The sequence below is a fragment of the Neovison vison genome, chromosome 1 (assembly GCF_020171115.1).
Source record: "Neovison vison isolate M4711 chromosome 1, ASM_NN_V1, whole genome shotgun sequence".
NCBI classification, from domain to species: Eukaryota; Metazoa; Chordata; class Mammalia; order Carnivora; family Mustelidae; genus Neogale; species Neogale vison.
Window position 1 is genome coordinate 85,418,985 of NC_058091.1, and position 11,178 is coordinate 85,430,162.

At 42.6% G+C, this 11,178-nt stretch overlaps 1 protein-coding gene across 3 annotated transcripts in view; it reads right to left on the minus strand.

The window, feature by feature from the left end:
• Positions 1-10,937, minus strand: part of BTBD9 (BTB domain containing 9) — a 416,829-nt gene extending 405,892 nt beyond the window's left edge. For 2 of the 3 annotated variants that reach the window (XM_044250380.1, XM_044250396.1), the window contains exon 1: positions 10,840-10,937. The gene's annotated coding sequence lies outside the window, so the exon portion shown is untranslated. Of the gene's footprint in view, positions 1-9,837; positions 9,858-10,839 lie in introns of those variants that run through there. The other variant, XM_044250388.1, reaches the window with a different exon arrangement.
• Positions 10,938-11,178: the final 241 nt, after the last annotated feature.

Sequence of the window (11,178 nt, forward strand, 5' to 3'; positions counted from 1 at the left end):
GAAAGGACAGAAGAAATGGGGATGCCACTTTTCTGAGAGTGCCTTCTTGACTTTTGCAACCAAGTTCATGTTTCACATGCTGAAAAATGACAGTAAATGAAGTCAACAAAGATGGGGAGGCAAGAGGGTGACCTAAAATACAGAGAATCAAATGAACCAAACTCTATTTCAAATGAGTAACATATTCACACTAAAGGGACTACCTAACTATGTAACTTTTGAAAGTGGTTGTACAATATGCCTTCAGGCTAAAGGTTAAAAAACAAACACTGAGGGGTGCCTGGGTGGCTCAGTGGGCTGGGCCCCTGCCTTCGGCTCGGGTCATGATCTCAAGGACCTGGGATCGAGTCCTGCATCAGGCTCTCTGCTCAGCGGGGAGCCTGCTTCCTCCTCTCTCTCTCTCTGCCTGCCTCTCTGCCTACTTGTGATCTCTCTCTGTCAAATAAATAAATAAAATCTTTCAAAAAAAAAAAAAAACAAACACTGAATTTTCAAAAAGGCACAGGTTAGCAATTCTGAACCTACTTTCTAGGTACATGAATGTACAGATAAGTAAATATAAGGTCAAAAACAGGGGGCAGGTTTTCACTGTAGGAGCAGGGAGTAACAAACATGAAAAGAGGAACAGTTAGAAGAAAGCCTGCAAGAAATCCTGTGGTATAGGACGGGAACTGGAAGGGTCAGTGTGAACTTCTGGATTTAATACAGGTAGAAGATACACAAAACTAAATAAAGAGGTGTGTGGGTGCAAACACACACACAGCCCTGAGAGAGTCTAGAAGCAATGACATTCCGATAGGTGCGAGCACACCTAGCACTGGGATTTTTAATTTTCATTCCACTGTACTTAACATACAGTTGTATCAGTTCCAGGTGTACAGTTTAATGATTCAACAGTTCCATATATTATTCAGTGCTCATCAAGGTAAGTTTATCTTAATCCCCTTTACCTGTTTCACCCGTCTCTCCCCCGGCCCTCCCCCCAACCCCGTAACTATCAGTTTGTTCTCTGTAATGAAGAGTCTGGTATTTTGTCTCTCTTTTTTTTTTTTCATTTCTTTTGTTCTTTTTGTTATTTCTTTTGTTTCGTAAATTCCATATGTGAGTGAAATCACATGGTATCTGTCTTCCTCTGATTGACTTTTTTCATCTAGCACTGTATCTTCTAGATCCCTCCATGTTGACACAAATGGCAAGATTTCATTCTTTTTATGGCTGAAGAATATTCCATTGAATATATACCACATCTTTATCCATTCACCTATTGATGGGCACCTGGGCTGCCTCCATAGTTTAGCTATTGGAAATAAGGCTCTGCAGCTTACTCTTGAACTGTGTGTGTGTGTGTGTGTGTGTGTGTGTGTGTGTACGAGAGAGAGAGAGAGAGAGAGAGAGAGAGAGAAGGGATAAAACAGATATGGTAAAATGTTAACACTTGGGGGAATGTAGTAAAGGTTATAGGAGAATTCTTTTCTGTCTAAAATTGGGTCAAAATAAAAAGAAAAAAGTAAGGTAACTGATACCTATTAAGGTAGGGACAGTAAAATCTAGATCTGGTTAACATCTAAAGAAACAGGGGTGCCTGGGTGGCTCAGGGGTAAAGCCTCTGACCCTTGGTTTTGGCTCAGGTCGTGATCTCAGGGTTGTGAGACTGAGCCCCAAGTCAGGCTCCATGCTCGGTGCAGAGTCTGCTTGACATTCTCTCTCTCTCCCTCTCTCTCTGCCCCATCCCTGCTCATGCTCTCTCTCTCAATCTCTCTCTAAAACAAATAAAAATCTTTTTAAAAAAATCTAAAGAAATAAAGTGCCAAAATATGACCTAATTGTGATGTTCCAAAAAGACTCTCTGCCTAAACCAACTATATTCTATATACACTTTCGAAAGAATGAGATTTGGAATCTAATGGAGCTACTTAAGAACCCTACTCAAGAAGAATTTCTCAAGTACCCAAAGGACTTGAACAAAGTTAAAAGCCTCATCCAAGCCATGAAACCCAAAGTCACTGTGCCTTGTGGAAGCTGAAATGCCTGCCTTCCATCACGGGTTAAGCAAGCATTTTTCTTCTAAAAGTTTGGAAGGTATGGGGCACCTGGGTGATTCAGTGGGTTAAGCCTCTGCCTTCAGCTCAGGTCATGATCTCAGGGTCCTGGAATCGAGCCCCACATCAGGCTCTCTGCTCGGCTGGGGGCCTGCTTCTCCCTCTCTCTCTGCCTGCCTCTCTGCCCACTTGTGATCTCTCTGTCTCTCTCTGTGTTTCAAATAAATAAATAAATAAATAAATAAATAAAATATTTTAGAAGTTTGGAAGGTAAATCAATTTGCCTTAAAATGTTTGATTCTAAAGATTAATCATGAAAATCATTAAATAGTATAAATGAAATGATAGAAAAATAAATGTAATAAAATAGAATAAAAATGAAAGCTTTCCAGCAGTATTGGAACTGCATACAAAACTTCAAAAAATCACAACAAATCTATAATCTGTGAAGACCGGCTTTAGATTTTAAAAAACCCTACCTTGACTTCAGAACATTTCCAGAACATACTGTTAATACACAAGTCAGAAAAATTACTACATTACTACACGGTGACAATAGAGACAGTCAGGGGCACCTGGGTGGCTCAATCAGTAAAGCATCTGCCTTTGTCTCAGGTCATGATATCAGAGTACTGGGTTGGAGCGGGGGGGGGGGGTACCTGCTCAGCAGAGAGTCTGCTTCTCCCTCTCCTTCTGCCCCTCACTCCACTCTTGCACACTCTCTTGCTGTCAAATAAATAAATAAGTAAAATCTTTAAAAAAAAAAAAAAACAGACAATTTCAGCTGAGGAAATAGCTTCATATGACAAAGGATCTATGGTGTTTTAAAATAAACCTACAAATTCTTTGACCCCCCCCCAAAAAGTGGAGCCTAATTGCCTTCCTTTGAGTGTGTGCTGGTTTTAATGACTTGTTTGTAAAAAATGGAACAGAGCAGAAGGGGCAGTGTGTGTTTTCAAAACAGGCCATATAAGGCATGTGGTATCCTCCTTCCTCTTGCATCAATTGCTCTGGGTGAAGCCAGCTGACATGTTGTGAGGATACTCAAACAGTCCAATAAAAGATCTAAGGCTTACGCCAACAGCCATGTGAGGCAGCCATCTTGGAAACAGACCCCCCAGGCCCAACAAGCCTATGGACGACTACAGCAGTCCTGGTCAACAGGGGAGGGCAATTCATCAGAGACTCTGAGCCAAAACCATCCAAATAAGCTGCAAATAAATTCCCAACCCACAGAAATCATTAGATAAGAAATTTTGGGGGGCTCCTGGGTGGCTCAGTCAGTTGGGCCTCCAACTCTTGATTTCAGTTCAGGTCATGATCTCAGGGTTGTGAAATAGAGCTCCCCATCAGGCTTTGAGCTGGGTACAGACCTGCTTAAGATTCTCTCGCTCCCTCTGTCCCTTCCCTCTCCACCTTCTCTCTCTCTGTCTCCCTTTCTTTAAAAAAAAAAAAAGTTTGCTGTTTTAGGCTGCTAATTTGGGGGGAGGTAATTTCTTACATGGCAATAGATAATACTGGGTTTAATATTTATCCATTTGTGTATTAATTGTGGAAATTAGCCAGAATTCAGTCTGCTTTACAAAGATGCTTACAGTTGTAATTTCAGGACTATTAAAAGCTAGGACCCAAAAAGATCAAATAAAATATACAGATAACTATTTAACTTATAAATAGATTAAAAAACGAACACATGGGTGGGTAGAAGGAATAAGTGGTGTAGAGAGAAGGGAGAGAAGTATACACTGTTTAGGATGACGAGCAAGATATTTTTCACTAAGTGACAAAAAAGGAGTTTTGAATTTACTTTAAATGTCATTAGCTTGGAAAAGTACAGTTCCTCCTATTGAAGACTTTTGCACCTATATATAGAAAAGTAGAAAATCTGATGTTTATGTAAAATCTCTTGTCAGTCAGCTAAAAAATAAATAAATGGTCAAATAAAACCATGTCTTCACAAAAGACGTCATTAGGACTTTTAAATGTCTACCTCCTTTTCCCCTCTAACCCAAAAATGTTATTAAATTGTCTTCAATCGCTCAGGCAATTATTAAAATTCTAACTTCCTCCAATAAAGTTCCCCAAATCAGCAGAAACAAGATGGGATTTCTCCATCTGGACATTTGCATGCTAGGGCCCCATGCTGACACCAGTAGGTGACACGAAGAGCATTGGCTCTGGAGTCCAGGCCTGGAGCTGAAGCCTTGTCCCATCACACTAGCCACAAATGGCAGGCAAACTTTTCTCCCCATTCTGTGTCTCAGTTGCTTTATTAGTAAAGTGGATATAACACTCAACTTACAAACCTGTTATTATTTATTATAAGGATTAAATTACATATAGTAAGAACCTAGCATAATACGGTGACTTGACAAACAATAGCTAGTTGTTAATAACGTTTCTGCTTACGTGTATTATAAGTACACTTCCCAAACTAAGAAAACAAGGACATAGACTGGCCGATATTTTTTGGTATCCTATAAAGATGCAAAAGACAGTCCAAGAAATTAATATGGATTTGTGACATTATAATTTCTGGAATATTCATGCATGAACTGATATCAAAACTTAACACTCAAGCACTCAACAAGCACTGGAGAACCTACTCTGTGACCAATCTTTATACAGCATTTATCATATTCTATGTAGTATTGTAAATACATTTTTTCTCCTCTACCAAGTATATATTCTTTGATTGCTTAAAACTTCTTGTTTATTGGGGTGCCTGGGTAGCACAGTTGGTTAACATCCCACTCTTGGTTTTGGCTCAGGTCATGATCTCAGGGTCCTGGGATAGGACCCCATTGCCAGGCTCCATACTCAGTAGTCTGCTTGAATTTCTCTCTTTCTTTTTCACTCTCTCTCTCCTTCTGGCCCTCCTGCTCATGCTCTCTTTTGCTCAAATAAATAAATCTTCAAAAATTTTTATTTATTTTTTTTCATGGCTGCTTGCATGAGCTGGGTACAGACCTGAATGAATGAATTTAACTTCAAGTCCTTGAGGTCTGCTCATATCAATATATTCTTAACATTATAAAATGCAGGTATCAGATCTTCCCCTGACAACATGTATGCACACTGATTCACACTCATTTACACAACTAAAGCCAGGGTTAGACAGATGCTCAGAGCAATTAGTTCTCCATGGCCAGCACTTGACACAGTTTCTGGCTCATGGTAATTACTTAACAAATGTTGACTATTATAAATGAGAGAGACCAAGAGCCCAGAAAGCATGGTGAATAGCTAACTAGTTCATCATTAAACTACAACTTACCTCCTGAAATCTCTTTACTATGTGCTTGTACTATTGCTTGTACTATTTACACAACTAGTGTTTAATTTTCTTATACCATGGAACTCTCTTACAACTTACTGTCAGGGACGAGAATTAACATTTGCTCCATAAGCCAAAATGTGAGACACATAAGACCCAAAGTATATCAGCAAACAAGATAGGAGTCTTCATATTCAGTTTCCTCTTGATCCACATTTCTGTGATCCTATCTCCTCCTGCTTCTTTCTTTTGACCAACCTATCGTAAACTTCCAAGGTACAGGGAGTATATTATTTGCTTATCGTATAAACCTGCAAAGTGCCTCATAAAAGACACAGACTGTAATCTTGACACTTGTTACTGACAAGTATTTTGCAAACTAGATTGTGACATTAAAAATGACAGGGGTGGGGTTAGGACATCTAACACGAAATCACAGCACCTAGCTAATGCATCAGTTATTTCAAAGAAATTTTCTGTAGTTATTTCGTGTGTGTGTGTGTGTGTGTATGTGTGTGTGTAAAATTAGAAACGGTATCTTCTCTATGACTCAGCATAGATATAAGAGGATGAATGAAATCTGTGTGTGAAGTATGTGCGCTCATAAATATGGACAGTATTAAGGGGCTTCCAAGGTTCATTCAAGCAATACTATGTGCCAAGCATTATGCCAAATTCTGGGGAAGACAGAAATAAGAATGTGATGAGGCCTATGGAACTGGAAAGAACACTGGTGGATCTACAGAGTCTTCAGACTGCTACCTCCCTAACCTTCTCTGAACTCTCTCCTAGTTCTCCATTCACCTCAATCTCTGTTAGCCTCAGTGCTGGTTTCTCTCCTTTCACCCAGTCTTCAAGTCAGTAGTTCTCAAAGTGCAGTCGTGGGAATACCAGCATCAGGACCACCTGCGAACATGTTAAAAATGCAAATTCTCCACCCCACTCAGATCTACTCAATCAGGAACTATGGGCATGGGGTCCAGTAATCTGCATTTTATCAAGGCCTCCTGTATTTCTCCTGAAGTCTGAGGACCAGTCAAAGTTTGATCTAAGTGTTGATGTCCAGAAGTTCCACTCCTTGTAATTTCAGTTCTCATTCTCTAATTTTGAGGTAGTTGTATCTTCTTCTACTACCTCTACAATGCTAACTATAACTACCACTACTAATAGCCAACAGCTATCATTTATTAAGCATTTATAAGGTAGGTACTGTGCCAATCATTGTGCATATATTATCTTATTTAATCTCCACAATAATTCTTTAAGGTATTATTGATCCCACTTTTTGGAAGAAATTAAGGCTTAGAAATGTTAAATAACTTGCCCCTAGTTGCCCAATCCAACCAATAAGTGAAACAGATCTGACCTCAGGTTTTCTGAACTCCAAAGTCCACAGTTAACTACTATACTCACTCCTAGAAAAGTACTATTTCCTTAGCCTTGGAGATTGTCACAATTATTCCTAAACTGTCTCATCAACTCTGGAATAGAAATCCCAGTCACTACTGGCTCTCTCTAAACTCTACACAGGGACCTGCTAATTAACATGCCATCATTTCCTCTCTCCATTGCATATCTGTTCTTCCTCCTGTGTTTTCTAATCTAATGTCCTCATAAATCACCAGTTATGCAAGCCATACACACCTTTGACATCTCACTCTCTCACCTCTAGCTGGTCATACCATTTAAAGATTTTAACATGTGGTGCGCCTGGGTGGCTCAGTAGGTTTAAGCCTCTGTCTTCGGCTCAGGTCATGATCTCAGGGTCCTGGGATCGAGACCCGCATGGGGCTCAGCGGGGAGCCTTCTTCCTCCAATCTTTCTCTCTGCCTGCCTCTCCACCTACTTATGATCTCTGTCTGTCAAATAAATAAATAAATAAATCTTTAAAAAAAATAAATAAACATTTTAACATCTAGGGGCACTTGGGTGGCTCAGTTCATTAAAGCTTCTGCCTTCAGCTCAGGTCATGACCTCAGAGTCCTGGAATCAAGCCCCATATCGGGCTCTCTGCTCAGTGGCGAGCCTGCTTCCTCCTCTCTCCCTCTCTGCCTGCCTCTCTGCCCACTTGAGATCTGTCAAATAAATAAATAAAATCTTAAAAAAAAAAATATTTTAACATCTAAAATACCTCTACAGTCCACCCATTCCCACTCTCCCTTTTCATGCTCCCAGCCTCTTTTTTTTTTTTTTTAAGATTTTATTTATTTATTTGATAGAGATCACAAGTAGATGGAGAGGCAGGCAGAGGAGAGGAGAAAGCAATAAAGCAAGCTCCCTGCTGAGCGGAGAGCCAGATGCAGGGCTCCATTCCAGGGCCCTGAGATCATGACCTGAGCTGAAGGCAGAGGTTTAACCCACTGAGCCACCCAGGTACCCCTGCTCCCAGCACCTTTTATCTACATTCTAACTGGTCTCCTTGGCTCTCCACACTAACGCAATTCTGCACAGGAACTGTGAGTTAACTTTGTGATCTGATTAGTCCACTTTCTAAGGCCCTCCATCACCAACATGGGGGTGACACTGGAGGGAAGAAAGTCTAGGCTTTTTAGAATGGAATGGAAAGCCCCTTCATAATTTGGCTCCAAATATACCTTTCTTGTCTCATCAAGAAACAACTCAAGGTTTTCTGAAAATCCTATTATTTTTAATCTTTGGCAACCTTGCTTATGCTCTCCCCTCTGCTTGGAATGCCTGTTTTCCCTTTTACGTGTGCAAAATTCTACTTAACTTGCAGGGCTAATAAGTTCTATCCTCTTCTCTTTAAAGCTTTCCCCGATTCTATCAAATTTTCCCCAGCCAAAGTCATCAATGGCCTCAGCATTTTACTTATTCCAAAGTGATTAACTCTTATAACACACCACATTTAGGGGTTAATCTAGTCTGACGAACACTTAGTATCTCAGAGGGTAGACTGTGTCTTGTTGTTTGTGTTCCCAGCACCCACCACAGTACTAGCCATAGCCAGCACCCAATAAATATTTGCTGAGTTGTTAAATAATGCAACATTTGGTGTTGCAACTTTACACAGGGTAGGTTAGCAATTCAACTTCAGGTTTATGCACCACTCAAAAGAATTTCCACATAACAACAAAAGATATTATAAAGACTAAACATTCAATATTCAACGGCAACATTTTTAATTTTCTCAAATCTTTCTGTCAATATTTTTGAGCATCCTTCTTCAAACAGACTCCTTTCCCAGCAAACATTCTTTGTATATATTACAGGATCAGCAGTAACTACAATCCTCACAGACCACTGTTAAGAGATAATCCCAAGCAAATCTGTGTCACCGAGAGTGGCTGGATAATTGTTTTGGGTACATCATTTCAGATTTCCAATGGAGAGGCCCAAGCACATCAGGCAAATTTTAGAAATGGGGACATGCACTGCTGGCTAAATACATAAGATACATTCACATTAGCGAGGCATTTATTCAAATTATTAACTGAAATCAGAAGTATACAACAACCTGATCCTGGTTCAACCATAATATTCCCTAAGTTTAAGTAAGGATAACACGTATTCTTGTCTAAGACTCTATTTTAACACAACTCCCATGCCATCCAAAAAGCTGGCTTTATCCCCGTTATCAGTGGGATCCTGATAAGCCTGCCTTCGTCTTAACACTTTCCCTTCCCAACCTACTAAACCTTCTCTCTCCAGTATCTCCCTATCAGAGGTCTCCTACCCCATTCACTGGACAGGACCTGAAGGTCTGTCTGTCTCTATATATACCCCATCAAACACACTCACACGATCTTCTCAACACAACACGTGATTTCTTTTCTCTCATTCAAATTTTATAGCTCTTTCAAAGACCGGATCAAATCTTACCTCTTCAAAGATTTCGCTAACTCAGCCCACCACAAGCCTTAACTTTTCTAAATTTCTCCTGCACTTAAGTACAGCTCCTCCCACAGCACTTGGATACATACTGCCTCATTTGGTTTCATGATTTGACATACATATGCTCTTAAAAACAAAACAAAACAAAATAAAAAACAGGTCGTCTACATCATTTGTATCTACAACCCTCCTCCCACATGTTACATGGTATAGGGTAGGGGGGGCACATGTATTAGCTACTTGGTGAACTAAATTAAATGTTTGCTGTACATTAATAAACACTCACAGTGCAATATATTAAAAAATACCTATTGTGTGCCTACTCTGCGGCAAACTTCTGTAGATGCTTAAGAGATAGCCATGAATAAAAATGACATAATACCTGTCCTAAAAATGGGTACTGTCCAGAGAACAAGAGACACTAAATTTCCAGTACTCTATGTGCCACAGAGCAAGATTATTGGTTCCAACATGTAAGCACCTCAGGCAGCACACTTTACAGATCCTCTGTTAGGAAACTGAACCACAAAATTTTAGAGCTGAACCAAAACTCACAAGTTAATTTCTTCAATTTTCTTGCACAGATCACGATTAAATTTCACGATAGTCTCTGTACCAGTTCTAGGCATTGCCTTAATCAAAAGTCGGGAAATAATAACTTCTTCGTACCTCCAATGCTCTTTTTCCCAAGGATAGTAACTACAGCCGCCACACACTGACTCACAAGGGGATCCACTGCACAGAGTGTACTGGTCCCCGTTGATTTGCTGCACCTTACCCTCAGGCTTGCCCTACCACCACCATTTTCTATCCCGCACCTTAAACAGAATCTGTATTTTCTACCTAGTAACTAGCAAGTCTGTACTACTTTTAAGGAAGACAAAAAACAGTGCCTCCCTGCTTCCTTGGCCTTCATGATGACAAAAAACTAACAGGGGTCTGAGAAATGAAACAGCTGATTTGAGTCTGCGAGGAAGTGAGAACTTAGGATGGATATCTGCCCCCGGCCTCAAAATCCTTAGCAACAATGTGACAGAATGCCTAGGGCAAAGTTGTATGCGTGCATTAGGCACGTGCACAGACATGCGAAGTTGGAAACTCGAGGCAACAGGTTGGCCGCCCCCTATCAGTACTGACAGATCGCCTTCCCCGGGTCGTGGGTGTGTCTGACGCCGCATGCCGGCACTGATTCACAACTCTCTCCATAACAACCGGCTTCTCCTCGGAGCCCAGCCAGGGCAGGGGCGAGGAAGGCCCCAGCATGCCAAACTTTCCGAACCCCAACCCCGCGTCCCAGTTCCGCCTCCTCTCGGTCGCTGGGTCAACCCTGTCTCAGGCTGGCTTCAAGACTGCTCTGGGAACCTGGGCTTCTCCAGATTCCGACTCCTCTGTTTGGGAGCCTGGCAAAGCCACCCAGACACCTACTTCCCACTACACCTTCCGGGACTATACTGTCTTCACCCGTCCCTCGCTGCCGCTCCCGGACCGCCCGCGCCCAGAAACTGACCCTAGCCAGCCCCCGTCCCCGCTCCTTCCCCGCCCCCGGAAAAAGCGGCACAGGGGCGTGGAGTGGCGCGCGCGGGTACAGTGGGGGCGCGCGTTCCCGCGCCCCGGGCCCGCGCAGCAGGTGCGGCCAGGCCCCACCTCCCCTCCAAGGCCCCGGCTACTCACCCCGACGATGATCCTCTGCGACCTAGCCGCCCGGAAGGACGCCTCTTCCGCCTGCTCCGCACGCCCCTCGTAGCCACCGCCCCCTCGGCCGCCGCCGTCGCCGCCGTCCTCGCCGCCGCCGCCGCCGCCGCGGCGCGCGTCCGCCCTCACGCACACCGCCGTGGCCGCGCACGCGCCTCTGCGCGCTGGCGTCACTTAGCAACCGGTCGGCGGCGGGGAGGCGGGATCTGAGGCTTTAGGGTCGGAGGTGCCCCCTGGCGGGTTTTGCGGCGTTTCCCTACCCGCCCGACCCGTCGCCCTCCTTAGCTGAGGGCTCCAGGGTGTGGCTGCCCTGCCGGC